The sequence below is a fragment of the Notolepis coatsorum genome (genome assembly GCF_963971535.1).
Source record: "Notolepis coatsorum genome assembly, chromosome: 8".
Classification (NCBI taxonomy): domain Eukaryota; kingdom Metazoa; phylum Chordata; class Actinopteri; order Aulopiformes; family Paralepididae; genus Notolepis; species Notolepis coatsorum.
The window spans coordinates 3307871-3329358 of record NC_140172.1 but is presented as its reverse complement, the minus strand read 5'-3'; positions in this window follow the sequence as shown (position 1 = coordinate 3329358).

The window sequence follows — 21488 nt, the reverse complement described above, 5'->3', positions numbered from 1 at the left end:
TAACGTTAGTTGTTCAAAACATTACCTGTCTATATAATTTGTTCCTCAACGTTATAGACAGGTAATGTTTTGTAAACTAACTGCTACAGTTAGAAGCTAACGTTAGCCAGCAAGCTGCAGCCTGCTACAGTTAGAAGCTAACGTTAGCCAGCAAGCTTCTAAACGTAACGTTAGTTGTTCAAAACATTACCCGTCTATATAATTTGTTCCTCAACATTAGCTTCTAACTGTAGCAGGCTGCAGCTTGCTGGCTAACGTTGAGGAACAAATTATATAGACAGGTAATGTTTTGAACAACTAACGTTACGTTTAGAATGGAAAAGATCGTTAGCTCAAAGCTATCCCGGACAGTTTTCATCAACTTCCTGTCATTTATAAATATGATTTTATAGTGAAAATCATTACCAAAACGTCCGGAAAAACCTCACGGGAGCATTATAGACTGTCATACAAATGTACAAATGCTATAAGGTGGCAAGAAATGCACTATAAACAATACTTTGCGGCGTCGTTTCTTGCGCTAGCTTCTGTTAGCCAGCATTAGCCTTAATTAGCGTGAGCAAGTAAACTAACAGTGAACGTTTTTACATGAAATACAGCCCAAAAACCCTGCTGACAAACGTTTGCTTATTAAATACATTCTATACTATAATAATACAAACGTTTCATTGCCTCTCTGTGACGACAAAGTTGTTTAAATAACGGGAGAAAAGTAGCTAAAACCAATGTATTTGGATGGGACAGGAAGTACCATTCGCAACCGGAAGTCAGCCGGAAGTGCCTACTTTCAGGTTGTGCAAGTGGGGAATAGTCTCATTTGGGTCTCGTGTGGGTATGTGTGACTAATTGCAGGATTGGAACCTGGTGTGGATTCAGGTCCCAAGCATCCACAGCTGCTGGCGATCATCCTATCATCCGGCTACAAATACCAAGCGCATACTGCGCCAGATTATAGTTTCAGCTAACCCAGTCAGTCATAGTTTTGTGCTCATTCTTGTTTATTCCCGTACCCGTGTTGCCTTGCCTAACCCTGCCTTGTCCTACTTATCAACAGTCCTCTACCTTCTCGTTCTGGATCCCGTGTATGACCATCGCTCATCTGACTACCCTTCTCCTTGATTACCTTCTCGACGACATTGAAAATGAGGGTTTCCTCAATTGTAATTTCGAGAATAAATAAAGGTTGATGATGATGATGATGATGATGATGATGATGATGATGATGATGATGATGATGATGATGATGATGATGATGACTATCTTGAGTACCCGGCCTCGTCTACGACCCCTCGCTTGTCTGACTACTGTGTGCCTTTTTACAATAAACACCCTTGGAACCCATTCAGTTGTCTTGCTCGTCTCTCTGCACTAGAGTCTACCAGTCGAACCATAACAAGTTCAAACACAAACCCAATTGTGTACGAATTAGTATCACGTCTGCATATGTCTACAAAGACTTTTGTCTATACCAAGCTTAACCTTGCCCCCAGATGACTATATACAATGCTGAGTGTTGAACTCCATGCAAAAGAACAAGCGAGCTAGCTAACCTAGCGAATATATCTACCAAGCTAACTACGCTACAGATAACACTAGCAATGTCAGTTAACCCTTTCACTGCCACACGACAGAAGGTTAGCCCTTTACTATCACACAACCGACGGCGATGCTCCATCATTAACATCACTAGCTCCGCATCCGCATTCTACAAATAGAAAAAAATAGTTGAATGTTGTGTCAACAAAGAAGATATCCAGAACAGAGGACGTATTTACCGTATTACATACATGTAGACCTACGTAAGAAATGGCATTGAAAGCAGCACTCTTAAGCATGCCAGAGATATATGTGACCACTTCAGAAATTGTATTACTATCGTTAACCCTCAAAACATGAGTCCACATCTTTTTCTGTTCAGTCATCTACAATATGATGTGTCTTTATTGGTAAAAATGCTTTAATCTTTGTAAAGGTGCCACTAATTTGCATAATAGCTTGCCACAAACAGGTGATCATTCTGGCAATAGTTTTATTATGATTTTTGACCCTCAAAATATGGGTCCGTCTAGACAACCTACTTGTTCAGTTATTTGCAATATTGGCTGAAATAGCGATATTCGTTTTCTGACGATGGCGTCATTAATTTGCATATAAATGATACATGGGACACAGATTTTTAACATAGCCTATCATTTTCTACAAATTCTTTCCAATTAATCAACTAATTGGTAAAAATGTGATTATTTTGTATTGACGGCACAGATGTGCATAGGCTACTTACATAGATACATGTGATTTGAAAGGGCTAAATCTGTTCTATTCGGCACAATTTACAGACCGCCAGATCAAAATGGCTTTTATGATATGCTGGATCTGTGCTTAGCTGGAGCTGAGAATGCAGAAAAGATTCTTATTGGGGATTGGAACACGGATATGCAACACAAAGGTGCACCCGTCTTCAAGTCCTTCAGTAGGTTTTGCGATCTGCACGGCCTCAGCCAGCTAATCACCCAACCCACACGTGTATGTGAATCAACTCAGACTACCATTGACCTCATCCAGATCTCCAATAAAGGGGTTATAGCATGCAGGTTAAGTGATCATTATATGATATTCTGTACCCGCAAAAAGCGAAAACAAAAGGCCGGCTGTCACAAAACAGTCACATCTAGAGACCTCAAAACCTACTCTAGCGAGGCCTTTAACCTTGAACTGGAGAGTCTGGACTGGTCAGATGAGCTCAATACACTGGTTGAAGAAACATGGCTTGGTTTCAAAACCAAATTTTCAACAATACTAAACGACATGGAACCACCAGGGTAAAAAATCGCGCTGTGCCGTGGATGCACATACTGACCGCTATGAAAACCAGAGACAAAAAATGCTCTGAGTTTCGTAAAAGTCAGTCAAAGCTTACCAAAAGCACGAGCAGTGAACTCCAAGCCCACGTAACTGAACTCAAACTGGAAAGAAACAGACTGAGAAATGACGTAAACTCTGGCGCAGTGGGCAAGGCGCTCTCCACTAACGCAGGAGATGCTGGTATCGAGCCCAGCTCTCGGTGTTGCTACCGGCTTGGCCGGCCGTCATACTAACACAATTGGCAGTGTTAGAGGGTGGGAAAGCCGGTGGGTGGGGATTGGACGTTGTGGACAGCAACTCCTATAGGTCGGTTGGGTGACGCCGGTACGGCGGAAACAGGAAGTATCGGGCCCAGCGTGAGCCTCCCACTCCTTGCCACTGAGCCTCCCACTCCTTGCCACTGAGAGGTCGAGCTGTTGTGATGAAAAGATGCGACAGGCTGCCTCCTCGTGTACCGGAGGGGACACGTGATGCAAGGCTTCTATCCTCACTACAGCCGACCAGTGGGAGGCATAGTCTAGCAACGTTCAAGACAGGGGAGGGGAGAATTGGAAATACGGAAATTGGGATGGGAGAAAAAAATAGAAAATAAGGAGAAAAAGTGGATAAAAAAAAATGAAAATTACGTAAACTCCATGATCAAAACTGCAAAAAATAAATTCATCAATGACAAAACTGAGGAAAACAAAAACAAACCATGTGAACTTTGGAAATTACTCAATAATCAACTAGGCTGCAGTAAAAAACTTAAAACCAGATTCTCAAACATAAACATAAAGACGGACAACACGCTCATCACAGACAAGCTGGATGTAGCCAATTACTTAAACATTTTCTTCACAAACATAGCCACAACACTGGTAAACAAACTACCCTCCCACTCAGGGCATTATGGGGTAGAACACATAGTAGCATACTACAAAAACCTAGGGGTCCGCAAAGACGACTTCAAACTGGAAATGGTAACAACAGAGGAGGTACTAAAAAAACTGGGCTCCCGGTTCCGGGTCGGAAGGATGTGAACGTCTCTGAGCCACGCTGCCGCTCCCGAACTTTTATTTTACTTTAAAAAGCCTTTTTTTTATTTTCAAGATGATTGAACCACTAATATACAACATCCGTATCTAAGACTGTACTATTCGACCCAAAAAGGAAAAAGAATAACGAGCGTGATGACTGCACGAGTCTTGAGAAGCGAGGCCGCCCCTGTGGATGGGGCTACCATGGCTAAGCTAATGGAGGAGCTCAAACAGGCCTTCACCACGGAGTTCAGAACGTTTGCTGCCTCGCTCGAGTCTAGACTCGACGGCTTCCAGCAGGAGATCGCAGACCATTCCCAACGCTTGACCTCCGTGGAGGACGGCATGGATAGGTGGTCGGATAGGATGGCGGAGCTAGAAGTAAGATGCACAGCTCAGGATATAGTCATCGACAAGCTAAGAAACAAGCTAATTGATGTTGAGTCACGTAGTCGGCGTTCTAACATACGCATCCTGGGCCTGGACGAATCCCTGCACAGCAACCGTCCCAGTGTCTTTTTCGCGGAGGTCCTGGTGGAAATCATGGGGAAAGATGTCCTCGCTACACCACCGGAGCTTGACCGATGCCACAGGACGCTAACACCCAGACCAGCACCAGGCTCCAGGCCTAGGGCCGTAATCGCCCGCTTACATCACTACAAGATCAAAGAGACTATTATCCTGGAAGCTCGCAAGAGGAGAGGGAATCTGACATACAGAGGGAAACCGGTCGCTATCTTCGAAGATTATCCCCCAGAGGTGGTCGAGCAACGATCACAATACCGTGATGTCATGGGGCCCCTGTACAAGCGCGGATTTAAACCATCGCTCCAGTTCCCTGCGAGGCTAATCATCCGAACCAAGGAGGGCAGGCTGCATCTACCGTCGCCCAAGGACGCCGTGGACTTCCTGAGGACCCGACCCAGAGGTACCTCGACACCGGTTTCGCCAGGGCGAGACGCAGACCCGACACCGGCTTCACCAGGGCGAGACGCGGGCACGACGCTGGCTCCACCGGGGCGAGACGCGGACCCGACACCGGCTTCACCAGGGCGAGACGTGGGCCTGATGCTGGCTCCACCGGGGCGAGACGCGGACCCGACTCCAGCTTCACCGGGGCGAGACGCGGACCCGACGCTGGCTCCACCGGAGCCGAGCGCGGACCCGACACCGGCCTCATCAGATCCTGACGTGGTAGTAGCGATGGAGCGTTAGCATACTGCTACGGCTATCACACAGAAAGGGGTCGCATTTGGTATCTTATTACATATGTGAGTATGGATGAATACTTGACATTAGGCCTCGCCTGGAAAGTTATCTTTTTATTTTTCTCTCGCTATCTGACATAAGGGGAGGAGGGGGACAAGTATGTTGTATATGACTGTTGTACTGATGCACGACCATAGCCACGGGCTGGGTTGCTAACTGTTAACGTTTCGGAAGAAGCGGGACCTATTCTATTCCGTTTCGGATATTTCTGCCACACTTATGACTTTTGCGCGATATACCAGCTCCCGGCCATGTTTTTGATCATTGCCACCGGGATGCATTTACTGTTGATTACACGTCGAGCGAGATGGGGTCTCGTGGCTGCGCCACCTGTTTGACTCTCAACCGGTCCATGCAACCCGCATGGCTCCCATTAATGTTTGCTGCTGACAATGTGCTCGCGGGAGCGGCGGGCGGCCCCCGGCACAGCGCCCTCCTCTGGTAGGGAGGCATAACTGTGTAGGGTCGAACCAGCGTCAGGGGAGATAACAGTCTCGCGGACAGGGTATCGCCCCCTCCCGGCCTGGTGGTGGTACTGCGCGCCTGTTTTGTCGCAGCATGCCTGGCAGATACACCCCCCCCCCCCTTTTTACCGACAGTTCTGGGTTCCAGCCGTTGACCTTACTATTGGCTTATGGTTCAATTTGATTTTTTCTTGTTTGCTTTACACTCTGAGGCACTTTTGTATACAGGGAAATGTGGCAGTTGGCCACGGAGATGGTTCTACGAGTGGTAGGTTTGAAGTCTCTGGAAATGTTGGTGAGTCCCTGTGATGTTGGGGAAAGACCCACCGGTCCCACACATTTATATGTTTTTTATGTCATTATTATATGTTTTATGTATGGCTCGAAATACGTGTGCATAGTGTTTAGGTTAAGTGAATTCTACATGCCCACAGGCTTGCCCAGGTCTGCCCCACCTACACGCCCTTCAATGTTCTATGGCTACGGCTAACTCTGAGAGCTTTAAGCTCTGCTCCTGGAATGTTCGAGGCCTGCAGAGGTTGGCTAAGAGGAAGGCGATTCTGACCTTTTTAAGGAGGGAGAATGTGTCGATTGCTTTTTTACAAGAAACTCATATGGGGCCCAACGACACTGCTAAACTCCAAAAGAGCTGGGTAGGACAGGTCTTTGCTACAAACTATTCTACGTTTAGTAGGGGCGTGGCCATATTGATCAATAAAAATCTCCCCTTTAGACTTATAACTTCCTCTGTGGATAGCCAAGGTCGCTATGTGATTATTAAAGGGGTTCTTAAGGGTAAAGAAATGACATTTATGAATGTATACTGTCCCCCAGGCTATTCCCCTGACTTTCTATCCAAGATATTTGCTGAATTTAATGGCCTGGCCTCTGAGAGCGCCTTTGTGGGCGGAGACTTTAATTGTCACCTCATACCGTCTCTTGACAAACTCCCACCCAGTCTGGCTCCCCCCTCTAGGCAAGCAAAGATGCTCACCTCCCTATGCGAAGACACTGGATACTCAGATGTCTGGAGAACCCTTTGCCCATCAGAACTGAAGTTCACCTTTTTTAGCGGCCCACACAAGAGCAACAGTAGAATAGACTATTTCTTCATCCCTTCCTCTAAGCTCTTTCTAGTATCGTCCTGCACAATCGGAAGCATCGTTCTATCGGATCACGCCCCTATATATCTGGTCTACTCCCTGTCAGAAGAGAGAGCGCTGTCGAGGCGTTGGCGCCTCAACCCATACCTCCTCAAAGATGATATATTTGTCTCCTATTTCGAATCGGAATTTAAAATGTTCTACTCAATTAACTTTCGCTCTACGGATAACCCGTCTCTACTCTGGGAAACATCTTCTCTCGTGGACTGATTATATCTTATGTATCATCCAAGAAGCGCAAGAAAAATGAACAATGTAAACTTCTTGAATCCAAACTAGCCGACCTTTAAAATCAGCATGTTTCAAACCCAGCCCCGGCTGTGCTTATGGAGCTTACGGCCACCAGAGCGGCGCTAAACACTCTTCTGATCCAGGACGCAGAATATTCTCTTAAATTTGCCAAACAGAGAATGTACGAACACGGTGACAAGCCGGGTAGGTGCCTGGCTAACTTGGCAAAAAAAAGGGCTGACACCCAAGTAATAGCCTCAATCTCCGACTCCAACGGGGTCAGGTCCTTTGACACCAAAACTATTAACAAAGAGTTTGCCTCTTTCTATGCCCAACTCTATAGGACCGAGCGACCCGATGGTGCTCTCTCTGACATGCAGGCCTTCTTTGCTGAGTTACACCTCCCTAAGGTATCGAAAGATCAGAACTTGCTCCTTAACGCCCCAATTACGAAGGAAGAAGCTCTGGGCGCCCTTAAGGCTATGCCATCTGGTAAGGCTCCGGGCCCGGACGGTTTCGGATGCGAGTTTTATAAAGAGTTCGTCATATTCTATTAGATCCCCTGCTGGCAATGCTTAATCACTCCGCTGAGGTGGGGATACTGCCCCAGTCTCTACGGGAGGCTAATATCTGCCTTCTCCTTAAGAAGGGTAAATTCCCTGAGGAGTGCGCCTCCTATAGGCCTATAGCCCTACTCAATTCGGACCAAAAGTTGCTTTCCAAGATCCTGTCCATGCGCCTGGAAAAAGTACTCCCTTTTATTATTAATGAGGATCAGACCGGTTTTATTAAGGGTAGGAACTCTACCGACAACATGAGACGGCTCCTCAATATCATCCAAATGACTCGTGAGACAGACCACCCCGCGGTGGTTCTGTCTCTCGACGCGGAGAAGGCGTTTGACCGTGTAGAATGGCCGTATCTATTTTTAACCCTCGCTGAATTTGGCTTAGGTGACACCTTTATTGACTGGGTCAAGGTTCTTTACAACTCGCGGATGTCGGCGGTCCTGACTAATGGACTTAGGTCTAGCAACTTTCCTCTGCAGCGGGGGAACCCCCAGGGGGATCCTCTTAGCCCTTTACTATTCGACATGGCCATAGAACCACTCGCACAGGCCGTAAGGCAGTCAGCCGAGATCTCAGGTATTAGAGTGGGCGGGAGGGAGCACAAAATCACTCTTTACGCGGACGACGTGCTGATCTTTGTGTCTAAGCCTGACTCTTCAATTCCATGTCTAACCCGCATGATTTCCACATTTGGAACCTTCTCGGGGTACAAAATAAACGTTTCCAAATCCGAAGCAATGCCACTTGGGACACTCAAATCTATCCCGATACTGCCCGAGCCCTTCCCATTTTGCTGGTCGCCCTCCGGCTTCGTTTACCTAGGAGTATTTGTGACACCCACCTATGATACGTTGGCTAAGGCCAATTTTCCCCCTCTTTTGGACACCATAAGGGCAGACTTAGTTAGATGGGCCCCCTTACCGATCTCCTGGCTGGGTAGGATTGCCCTCGTCAAGATGAACGTACTCCCCAGACTGTTGTACCCTCTCCAAATGATCCCAGTGCTGCTGACAAACAAGGTTATCAAGGTGCTGGAAGGCTGGCTAAGCTCATTCATTTGGAATGGGAAGAAACCGCGTCTGAAAATGGCCAAATTACAGATGGATAGTGAAGATGGGGGTCTAGACCTACCTAATATTAGACACTACCAGCTGGCGGCACACCTTAGGGTACTGGTCGGCTGGTTCAGAGCAGACCCACTGTCAATATGGCTGGACGTTGAATCCTCGCAATCTAAGTCCCCCCTGTGGAACCTACTATTTATCAAAGACTTTAGGTCTGTGAGGAAGGTGTGCTCCAACCCCATCACATTATGTTCCGTCAAGGCCTGGAAGACTGTCCGATTGTAGACAATCCCGACTTTAAGCCAAACCAAATCGGCGGCGGCTTCAAGACCTGGTATAAGCAGGGCATAACCGATCTTGGCCACCTGTTTGATGGCCGGACCCTAATGTCCTTTACACAGCTGCAGCAGCGATATGGCCTATTGAAAGCGGAATTTTTTAGGTACCTACAAATTAGGCAGTTTATCACCAAGGACACCTCACTTTTAACTGACATCTCCACCTCGCAGGTGGAGAAAGCCCTCTCCTTACAGATCCCCAAGAAACAAATATCTATCTTCTATAGTACTCTGAACCTTAATTCATCTTTATCTTCCTATGTTACTAAACAGTCCTGGGAAGAGGATTTGGACATAGAAATCACAGATGCAGACTGGCACGATACGTGGACCTACGCAAAAAAAATCTCGGTTTGCAACCGCACCAAGGCCATCCAAATTAGAATATTGCATCGCATTCATATTACCCCCGCCCGTAAAAGTAAAATGGATCCCAATACGTCCCCACTTTGCTTTAAATGCAAGATAGAGATTGGAAATCACGTCCACTGTTTTTGGACCTGTGTAAAACTACAGAGCTACTGGTACGATGTTGTAGAAGAACTGTCTGACATATTTCACACCCCCATCGAGCTGGATCCCCTCTGCCTTTTGCTGTGCCTCCCAGATATTCATGTTACCAATTCCAAACATAAGAGACTGTTGAATTTGTTGACATTTGCTGCTAGTAAGAATATCCTGTTGTTTTGGATCAAGGACGAGGTCCCGTCAATAAGGTCATGGCACAATATCATAATGGAATGTATCCCCTGTGAATATATTACGTGTATGCTGCATTCCAAGTTGGACACTTTTTATGAGATCTGGGACCCCTATCTGTCACATATTGGGCCTGCACTATCCACCACTGTCCTCGCCGGATTTCCCCATTACCAGTAACCTCCCACTGCTGCCTTGTTTTGTCTGACGGTACTGGCATTGTAAATACTGTACATGTCCTATTGACTACAGTGGTACTATACATGTTCTCTTGACTGCGGTAATACTGTACATGTTCTCTTGACTACAGTAGTGCTGTACATATCCACTTGACTACAGTAGTACTGTACATGCCCACTTGACTACATTGATACTGTACATGTCCTCTTGGCTACAGTAGTGCGGTACATGTTCTCTTGACTACAGTAATGCTGTACATATACCTTTGACTACAGTAATGCGGTACATGCCCACTTGACTACAGTGATACTGTACATGCCCTCTTGACTATAATGATACTGTACATGCCCACTTGACTACATTGATACTGTACATGTCCTCTTGGCTACAGTAGTGCGGTACATGTTCTCTTGACTACAGTAATGCTGTACATATACCTTTGACTACAGTAATGCGGTACATGCCCACCTGACTACAGTGATACTGTACATTCCCTCTTGACTATAATAATACTGTACATGCCCACTTGACTACATTGATACTGTACGTGTCCTCTTGGCTGCAGTAGTACGGTACATGTTCTCTTGACTACAGTAATGCTGTACATATACCTTTGACTACAGTAATGTGGTACATGCCCACCTGACTACAGTGATACTGTACATGCCCTCTTGACTATAATAATACTGTACATGCCCACTTGACTACATTGATACTGTACGTGTCTTCTTGGCTGCAGTAGTACTGTACATGCACTCTGGGCTACTAGGGAATACACGGTCATATGCACACGTTCACAACACACATATATGCATGTACACATAAAACATATACATAGGTAAAGCACACGCACATATGGGTAGGTAGAACACACATATATATAGCACACGAGATAAGGCGCACACGTGAAAGCCACACTTATTTTATTTTATTTTATTTATTTTATTTTCTATTGTCATTTCCTTATTTATTTTTTAGTGTCTTTTTTCTTTTCTGTTTGCCTGTCTTGTAATGTTATTACTGTTGTTAGTGTCATTATTTTTATTATTGTTGACGGTATTGTATTGTGATGTCTTGTTCTATGTTGTAAATTGAAAATAAAAACACTTATAAAAAAAAAAAAAAAAACTGAGCGCCCTCCAACCAAGGCCACTGGCCATGACAACATTCCCTCCAAATTCCTCAGAGACTCAGCAGCCGTCATCACACACATAATAAACCTCTCCATAAAACAGGGAAACGTCCCCAAGGACTTCAACATTGCGAGAGTAACACCCCTGCACAAAAATGGCAGCAAATTAGACCCAGGCAACTACCGCCCTGTTTCTATCCTTACCTCCATCTCGAAAGTCATGGAAAAAATAGTATATGAACAGGTCGAAAAGTACCTAGTAGAAAAAAATCTAATCTACAAATTCCAATCTGGCTTCAGAACATCCCACTCCACATGCCTTCTCTATTTGAACGACCACATCAAACAAGAGGTGGACGCGGGCAAATACTGCGGCATGGTCATGCTGGACCTACAAAAGGCCTTCGACAGTGACAATCACACCATTCTGATTGACAAGCTAAAAGCAATTGGTTTTGATAGTCTATCAGTGAGCTGGATGCAATCCTACCTGGAGGGGAGAGAACAGATGGTGCAGGTAAACGGTACCCTACCCCCCCCCCCTCCAAGTGAGCTGTGGTGTTCCACAAGGAAGCATACTAGGACCGCTACTGTTCCTAATTTATGCAAATGACATGTCGTCAGCTTGTGACTTCAACTTGTTCCTGTTCGCGGACGACTCAGCCCTGCTGGTCTCTGACAAGAACAAGTTACAGGTTGAAAAAAAACCTCAGCTCGGAACTAGGCTAAATCTACATATGGCTCGCTGATAACAAACTATCATTACACCTGGGCAAAACAGAGTCCATTCTCTTCGGTTCAAATAACAAACTCAGCAAGACCGACGGCTTCTCAGTTACAGTGGGTGACAATATTGTCACAAGGAAAGATGAAATTACATACCTAGGTTCCATCCTAGAGGCAAATCTTTCCTCTGACAAAATGGCATCCAATGTAATAAAAAAAGTCAACCAACGAACTCGTTTCTTGTACCGGATCTCCTCTCTGGTAAACAAGAATACCCTGAAGACTCTGGCAGGAGCACTCATTCAAGGGTACTACAACTATGCTTGCACCTCATGGTACCAAAGCACCTCAAAGGCGCTAAAAACAAAATTACAAACATCTAAAAAAAAACTGGTCAGACTACTGCTTGACCTTACTCCTAGCACCCACCTCACCCCTGCCCACTTTGACAACCTAGGATGGCTTAGAGTAGACGACAGAGTACAGCAACTTGCAATGGGCCTGGTCTACAAGATACACTACACGACCAAGGTACCCATGTCAAAATACTTCCCAAAGGTCAGTGAATACCATGATCACAACACCAGAGGGAGCTCCACAAATCATGTTAAACCCAGATTCGCCTCAAACAAGGGACTAAACCCGTTTCGCAATGTGGAACGCCCTACCCAAAGCTGTAAAGGAATGTGAATCACTACCCACTTTCAAAACCACTCTCAAAGAACACCTACGGGAGACTGCAATTAGAAACTGGCCCCTGTAAATGTCCTAACCCAACCCCCTCCAATGTACAGTAAATGACCTAACCCAATAATACACAAGACCCTCCTCTTGGAACCAAGTATGGTTTCGTCAATATTCCAATGTACAGATTTGCTTGTACAGTTGTACAGTTTCCCACCCCCACCACCCCCCCCCTCATACCCAACCCCCCCCCCCCCACCCCCACCCCACCTACCCAACCACCTCCAATGTACAGTTTCTACGTCAAATGTATATACTCTCTTTTCTAGACTCTTTTTGTATCACAAACAGTACTGTATTTGCAAATCTGGTATGTCATAAATGTATAGATGTAGCAGTACGGTCTATCTGTATGTCATGTATGTCATATATGTTATGATGAATTGAAAATGGGGGACCCTGATGTAAACAAGATAAAAGTCTTTCTCTGGTCTGCATCCCCTTAACAATTGTATGTATTGAGCTGTACTGTACTGTACCCATTCTGCAATCTGTTAATAAAGTTTTCAATCAATCAATCAATTATCACTCTAGGGAGGTGTTATTGTGATCTTTGACCCTCAAAACATGGGTCTAGACACCTCATTTGTTCAGTTATCTGCAATATTGGCTGAGATATATTAACACTTTGATCGCCATGGTTCAAATTAATAATTTACCATCCCTAGCCAGCTCTATTTGTCTATGGAGAAGTTCCCCTTCTTTGCAGGGCTATAACTTTTTAAATTCTATTGCTAAATTGCCATTATTATGGCCCATTCAATGTCCTATATCCATTCTTCAGGGTGTAGCAACGATATACTTTTTCATTCACATATTCATACTAAAATATGGTCTAAAGTATAAGTATGTTTTTATCGTTTTCTGCAGCTTTCTCCAGAACTTGATTTATAGCTCCAAATGCATTATATTGATGATCAAATACAGTTTGGTAGCGATCGTTGCCAGATGAAAAATTTCAACTGGAGGTACTTCTAGAAGTTACTACTGTACGTATCATCTGATATTGACCGGATGGGCGAGGGGGCGTTTATAATTCCGTGGGCAACGTTATACCATTCATCTAGTGTGGGTGATCATCAGATCAGTTAGTATAGAATACGCCATCTGGTGCCGATCGGCCACCAGATGGCGCTCTCGAACCGTTAGACAGTTGAGTGGAGCTCACCAGTACATCTCATGTCTCCGGAGGAGAAATGTGATTTCGATCACAGATTTTTGAATTATTGATATCAAAGACGAGTTACGGCGTCTTCGGCAGAATGAGCATGGCGAGGAATGACGTCTAAACACGTCATCGGCGATTAAAGTGTTAACGATCTTTTTGCGATTTTTTGATAATCGCGTCCTTTGCATATAAATGATACATGGGTCACTCTGACAGATTTTTAACATAGCCTATCATAGTCTACACATTGTTTCCAATCTAGAAACAGTGGTTAACAATATATTTCCAGGGGGTGCATGATAGTATCCGCTTTCCTACTCAACTCATTCGTAAAAATGTGATTATTTTGTATTGACGGCACAGATTTGCATAGGAAAAATTACATAGAAACATGTGATCACTCTAGGGATAGTGTTATTGTGATCTTTGACCCTCAAAACATGGGTCTAGACACCTCATTTGTTCAGTTATCTGCAATATTGGCTGAGAATCATGAAACTGTTTTTCTTTGCGATTTTTTGATAATTGCGTCCTTAATTTGCATATAAATGATACATGGGACACTCTGACAACTTGTTAACATAGCCTATAATTTTTTTCACCTTTTTCCATTCTAGAAAGTCTGGTTAGAAGTATATTTCCGGGGGGTGCATGATACCCCCCTCTATCTACTAGACTATATGGTTCTATTTTAACATCATGGTGATCAGTGAGACAGTTTAACTGAAATATAACCTATGGTTCTATTTTAACATCATGGTGATTAATGAGACAGTTTAACTGAAATATAACCTATGGTTCTATTTTAACATCATGGTGATCAATGAGGCAGTCTAACTGAATTTTCATTCAGAGGAGACAGTGGTTCAGGAGGTAGGGTGCCGTGGTTGTCTGGTAATCAAATCAAAAGATTCACGGTTTGATTCCGGCTCCTCCCAGCAGCACGTGGAACACTTTACAGACGAGCTGGACATGCCCTTGGCGCTAATGGGTCACTTCAACCTAGCTGACTAGCTGACTGCCAGGCGGTCGGTGTCAGTGGCACAGCTCTATCTTGGTTCACCTCCTACCTCAGGAAGCTGCTCCTCCCCCTCTGCCTTTCTCTCCTGCGGGGTCCCACAAGGCTCCATCCTTGGCCCTATTCTATTCTCCCTATATATGCTGCCCCTTGGTTTAGTCATTCAAAAAACACAATATCTCTTTCCATTGTTATGCCGACGACACTATCTCCCCGTGAAACCAAATGACAAGTCCAGTCTTGACAGCCTCCGATCCTGTCTAGATGACATCAAATGCTGGATGGCACAACATTTCCTACAACTCAATGATTCTAAATGTGAAATCCTCCTTTTGGCCCCCCCAAACCAAACCAGTGTCATCGCCAGCGGCCTGGGTACCTGTCTGCCCTAGTTCAGCCCTTCGTAAAAAACCTGGGCGTGTTCTTCGACCCTGAATAAAAATTTAATAGGCAGGTGAACTCGGTGGTGAAGGGGTGTTTTTTTCAGCTTCGGTCCACAGCTAGGATCACGGCCATTCTCTCCCCCTCAGACCTTGAGAGAGTCATGCACGCCTTCATATCTTCACAGCTTGATTACTGGAACTCCCTGTACCTGGGGCTTAATAAGTCGACCATAGCCCGCCTACAGATACCCCACAACGCTGCTGCTAGATTGCTCACAGGTAGTCGAAAGAGAGCTCATATCACCTCCCTTCACTGGCTCCCAGTACGCTACAGGATAGAATTCAAAGTTCTCCTATTCGTCTAGCAGACCTCCTCACCCCCTATACCAGCGGTGCCCATTTTTTTTTTTTTTTAACAAATGTTTTTTATTTTCCCTTTTTTTAACATGAAACAAGACAAACAATACAGTAACAATGATAATCAATAATAAACGATAAATCACAGGACAATAACAGAAATAATAATAACAATAATGACAGTCCAGTAATTAAATCAGAATGAATGTAAATTAAAAGACATAAAAATTATAAATACAATACATGGGCTCTTGCTCGCTCTTCCCCCCCCCCCCCCCCCCCCCCCCCCCCCCAGGACCCCTACTTGGACTATACATCCACTACTTCATTTAACCTCAGCAAATTACAAATGTATATGCGTTTCTTTATCTTCTCCACCATAGCTACCCAGACTGCTATGCTGGCTTCATTAACACCTAAAATTATCTCTAGATAAATCACATCGAGATAGGTAAGAACCCAAACCTTCCGGCACATTTTATCCGGTTGAATCCAGCGTGACGCTATAAATTTTTTGGCAGCCGTAAGACCCGCCAAAATGAGTCTCTTTACATGTACAGAGGTCGATAACTAAGAAACATCATTCAACAACAATACAGAAGGCAGTATAGGTATGGTCAGAGACAAAGATTCTGATAATTGAGTGGTTATATTTTCCCAGAAAGTCTTGACATGGAGGGCATTCCCAATACATATGAATATATGTACCAATAGCACCGTTTGAACACAAGGAGCATCGAGAGTTTGGTCTGAGACCCATTAGGTGCAATCGTCTAGGGGTCAGGTAAGTCCTATGAACAAAATTAAGATTAATCTGTTGGTGATCTGGGTTGCGTGATGATAGCCGAACATTTTCCCAGACTGCATCCCAATCAAAATCTACTTCCAGGTTTGGGATATCCTTCTTCCAAACTGAGTCTAGGGGAAGGATTTCATATGAGGACGTAAGTAAGTGGCGATAAAAGTCAGAGACGAAGCCTCTCGGCGTCTCCTTGTCATAAAAGAATTTGTGAAATCTGTGGTGCTCAAGTGGAACATCTAATGGGACTCCGTGAGCCCTCAAAGCTGCTCTTATTTGTAGATAGAAGAGATAAGTGGAATTGGTGAGGTTACATTTGTTGAATATATCTTGATAACTGCGGAGACCATATTCATCGAAGATATCCCCCAATGTGTGTATGCCTTTCTTTTCCCATCCAGTATATATGATAGGTTGTTGTGCAATAAGGATTAAATTGTTATTAAATAGGGGAGAATGCCTGTGCCATGTATGGTGGTTAGTACACTTTTTCTGTGTGTCAAGAGACAGTGTTGATCACAAATATCTGAGTACACATTGACTCACAAAAGACCAGACGGTCGATATACCTGCGCAGGGCTGTCACGCACGCTTGCGCATGCACGTCGCGGCTCCTCTGACTCACAAAAGACCAGACGTGGCCTGCGCTGATGTATGAGATGTGTGTTGGAATACTGTGCCTCCGTTGATGCAGGGGCGAGACGTGGCAAACACACACAGCGGCCCGGTGGAAACCTCCATCTGAGCGGATTTTCGCTTGATATTTTTTTTGTTTTTTGCCAATGCGCTGTCACCTACCTAAATAATCTCACGGTCTACTTGATCTACCGGTCGATCGAGGTCGACTGGTTGGGCACCACTGCGGCCTATACCAACGTCAGGGCCCTCAGATCTGCTGATAAGTGTCTCCTAACCACCTGTAGGTCCAACTTCAAGTCAAAGGGGGGACGTGCTTTTGCGGTCGCAGCCCCTGACCTGTGGAACAGCATCCCCACGTCCATCAAATCTGCCCCCTCCATCGAGTCTTTTAAATCTAAGCTCAAAACTCACCTATGGGGTATGTCTGGGAGTAGGGCATATTTAAAAAAAAAATTGGACTTTATGGTGTTTTTGTTTTGTTCTTGATTTATCGTGATGTTTCTTCTTGACTTGTTTAAAGAAGATGTGTCCGGCCCATGGGGACATTAACGTGTGTTGTCGGGCCTTACAAATACATTTTATTTGATTTGGTATTCCCTAGCCTTCCCTGACTCACTCTGACTCTTGCCTTGTTTGTTTTGACGTGTTGTTCTGTTTCTTGTTTGTCTGTTGGTTGTTTATTTTCTGTTTATTTATACTTTGGGAGTACTTTAAATAGTTTTTGCTACATGACCCAGTGTAAAGCAGTGTCATGTTTAAATGTGCTATATAAATACATTTGATTGATTGACTCTTCCCAGTCTGCCACAGTGGTCTCTCTCCTGCAATCCTTTGACCTGCCACCCACCCACAAGGCTGGCATCTCCCTGGACCTCATATTCTCCTGTGATTCAAGATTCAAGATTCAATAGTTTATTCATCACATACATACCAGGGCATACAGTGAAATGCCGGTTGGCCATGCCCGCTACGATTGTGCAATAAAACAATAGTAAAAGTAGTAATAATAATAAAATAACTAGAATACACATGGTAAATAGACATGTTAATAAATCGCTTAAAGGCACTGGATCCTATGTACACTCCTAGTAACTTGCTGTTACTAACTATACTATGCAACAATCAAAGTTATTTTCTTAAAGTGTCCTTTTTCCTTCCTTTAAAGTGTCCTTTTCTTGTGTTTCTTGTGTGTGTGCAAGTGCCGAATGTTGTGTTCATGTGTGTGTTCATGTGCTTGTTCATGTGATCAGTGTTCATTGTTCTGATGGCCTGGGGGAAGAAGCTGAGCCTTAGTCTCTCTGTTCTTGTTGCGTGTGTACGGAGGCGCTTGCCTGACAGGCTTGGACAGGCTGTTGTTGGGGTGGTGAGGGTCCTTGTATATAAGTCCTGCAGGGGTGGTAGTGCAATACCCGTACTCCAGCATAATTAACACCATGGTAACTCCCCTCAATGTATCAGACCACTTATTTGTATCCTTTACACCAACTCTTATGCTTAACCCCCCCAAACCATCCACTCCAACTCCAACGGTCTCATTCAGACACGCCTCCCTGTCCCCCTCCACCCTCTCCTCTGACATCCTGTCAGCTCTACCCTTGAGTGATACTTTCTCTGCTCTCCCTTCATACATGGCAACCGCCACACCTCCTTTCAGCCCCCTCAACCTCCTTCGACGAGCTCTGTCCCCTCGCAGAGAAGCCTGCCAGCCATTCCTAGACCATGGCTGACAGATGCAGTTAGAGAAAACAGACAGAGCCTGACAGTGGCAGAGAGGAAGTGCAGAAACACCCGCATCACATCTTGTCAGCATTCTCCAAAAACATGACTACTGCCCTCGTTCTTTCACCATAAGATCGAGGCCTCAGCTAAGAACTTCCACAAACTGCACTCCACCAGCTCTCACTCGCCCCCTCCGCTCTTTCTGCGGAGGACATCCGTAGCTGCTTCTCCCAACCCACTAGCTGGACCCGATACCCTCCCCACTCCTGCAGGCCATAGCACCAGGACCGTCCCACTACCTGCCAGCTGGACCCGATACCCTCCCCACTCCTCCAGACCATAGCACCAGGACCGTCCCACTACCTGCCAGCTGGACCCGATACCCTCCCCACTCCTCCAGACCATAGCACCAGGACCGTCCCACTACCTGCCAGCTGGACCCGATACCCTCCCCACTCCTCCAGACCATAGCACCAGGACCGTCCCACTACCTGCCAGCTGGACCCGATACCCTCCCCACTCCTCCAGACCATAGCACCAGAACCGTCCCAATACCTGCCAGCTGGACCCGATACCCTCCCCACTCCTCCAGGCCATAGCACCAGACAGATATTCCCACTCCTGACTGCAACCATCAACTCCTCTCTCAAGAAGCCAGGGGTCGACCAGGAAGTTCTGTCAGACATGGAAGAGGAAGGAGTAGCCCCCCCACCCCCCCCCCCCACCCCCATACCCCTCCCCCTGTGTCTTCTCCTTAACCACCCCTTTTTTTATCTTATTTTCTAATCTTTTAGTTTTGCTTTATTTATTTATTTATCTTTTATTTTGATCTGAGCGGGGTTTGTGGGGAGGGGGAAATGACAGACATTACATATATCGTGCGTTTTGCTATCCAAACTCTACTGTAAATTATAGGTGTTTTTTGTCTGTTCATAATAATACAAAGATTTGGAAATATAACAACAACAACAACAACAACAACAACAACAACAACAACAACAACAACAACAACAACAACAACAACAAAAGCCAGAGTCACACCACTCAAAAAAGAAAATTGATAACAATTGCCCTGTCAATGTGCTATATCCAAACAGCTCACTGATTATCTAATACAGAATGACCCCCTAGACCCAAATCAGCTTCACATTCAAGACTGGTCACTCCACAGAGACGACCTTCATAGCTTAACTTAAGAGGGAGAGGGAATCTTAAACAACCAATGGTACACACTACGCTGAAAAGCATGTGCATATCGGTGTGTGGAGTGAAGTTGTGGAATAATTTACCTGAATACATCAAACTGAGTAAACATATGGCACAATTTAAAAAGCAGCTAAAGAAATACACATTAGAGAAATACAGAAATGAGTAATGAGGATAAACAAAGTTATGTTATATTGTGTTATGTAGTGCTGTACTGTATTTACTGCTGTCAAGTGAATCAAGTTTTTTTTTCTTTTCGTACTATAAGTAAAAGTATATTCTATATTGTAATATACTAAATGATGTTATATCTAGTAAAATTAACGGAAGAACAAATGTAAATGTAAGGGGGTAGGGATCAATAAGCTTAGCTTCCCTCTACTCCTTTTTTGAACATGTCTGCTAACTAAATGCATTGCTCTTGACTTTTTGTTTATAATTCCTTTATTTTTAATGTTTTTTTTAATGTTTTTTAATTTAAGAAAAAAAATAATACATGTTCAAAAATAAGCTTTTTCATTCATTCATTCATTCATTCATTCATTCATTCATTCATTCATTCATTCATTCATTCATTCATTCATTCATTCATTCATTCATTCATTCATTCATTCATTCATTCATTCATAGCAGTCACAGAGGCTCTAGACCCAAATCAGCTTCACATTCAGGACTGGTCACTTCACAGAGACGACCCTCATAGCGGTCACAGAGGGCTCTTCACTTGACCAGAGCAAAGAGCCTCTCCTCGGTCCTGAATCTCCTGGACCCGTCAGCAACCTTCAACACAGTCAACCATCTGATCCTCCTCACGGTCCTGGCAGGAACGGCTGTCATCCTACCTCAATGAACGCGCCTCCCAAGTAGCATGCGGAGGCACCCCATTGGCCCCCTACAGACGGGTGTTCCCCAGGGCTCTGCCCTTGAACCCCTCCTCTTCTCTCTCTACACCAAATCTCTGGGTAACATTATCACTTCTCATGCGTTCTCATACCACTGCTATACCAATGACGCTCAACCTTTTCTCTCCTGTCCTCCCTCGGATACCCAAGTCTCTGAATGGATCTCGGCCTGCCTGTCCGACATCTCCGCCTGGATAATAATGACCAACCACCTCAAACTGAACCTGAGACAGACTGAGCTACTTCACTCGCTGGCTGAATCCCATATGAATACTATGCCTTTACACTACTAACTATGGTAATTAAGTATTATGCTACTATGCCCTCCGAATGTAGCGCTGAAGTTTGACATTGCTAGACAAACAATCCCACTTACCCTCCGCTGCCAGAGGGGTACCGTTCCTGCCGACTTGTTGCTACATCATTTGTACTGTAAGTCGCTTTGGTTAAAAGCATCAGCTGAATGACTAAATGTAAATGTAAATGTTGAGCAAGACACTTAACCTGTAACTGCTCCCGATGAGCAGGTCGGCACCTTGCGTGGTTGACTCTGCCGTCAGTCTGTGAATGTGTGAGGAACAAATTGTAAAGGATAAAAACGCTATATAAATGCAGTCCATTTACCATTTAAATAACTCGGATTAATTCATTTTTGGTGCATTTATATCTAATGTAAACGGGAACAGTTTATTTAAGATATGTACATATGTACTGTATCCACAGTGTTTTATTCACAGTGTAAGTATTTCCGGTAGCCTACATTCTGCTCAGATATACAGAAAGCTACTTAATACATAAAGCATGAAAACAAGATTTCATCTTTCAAAAGATATTGGC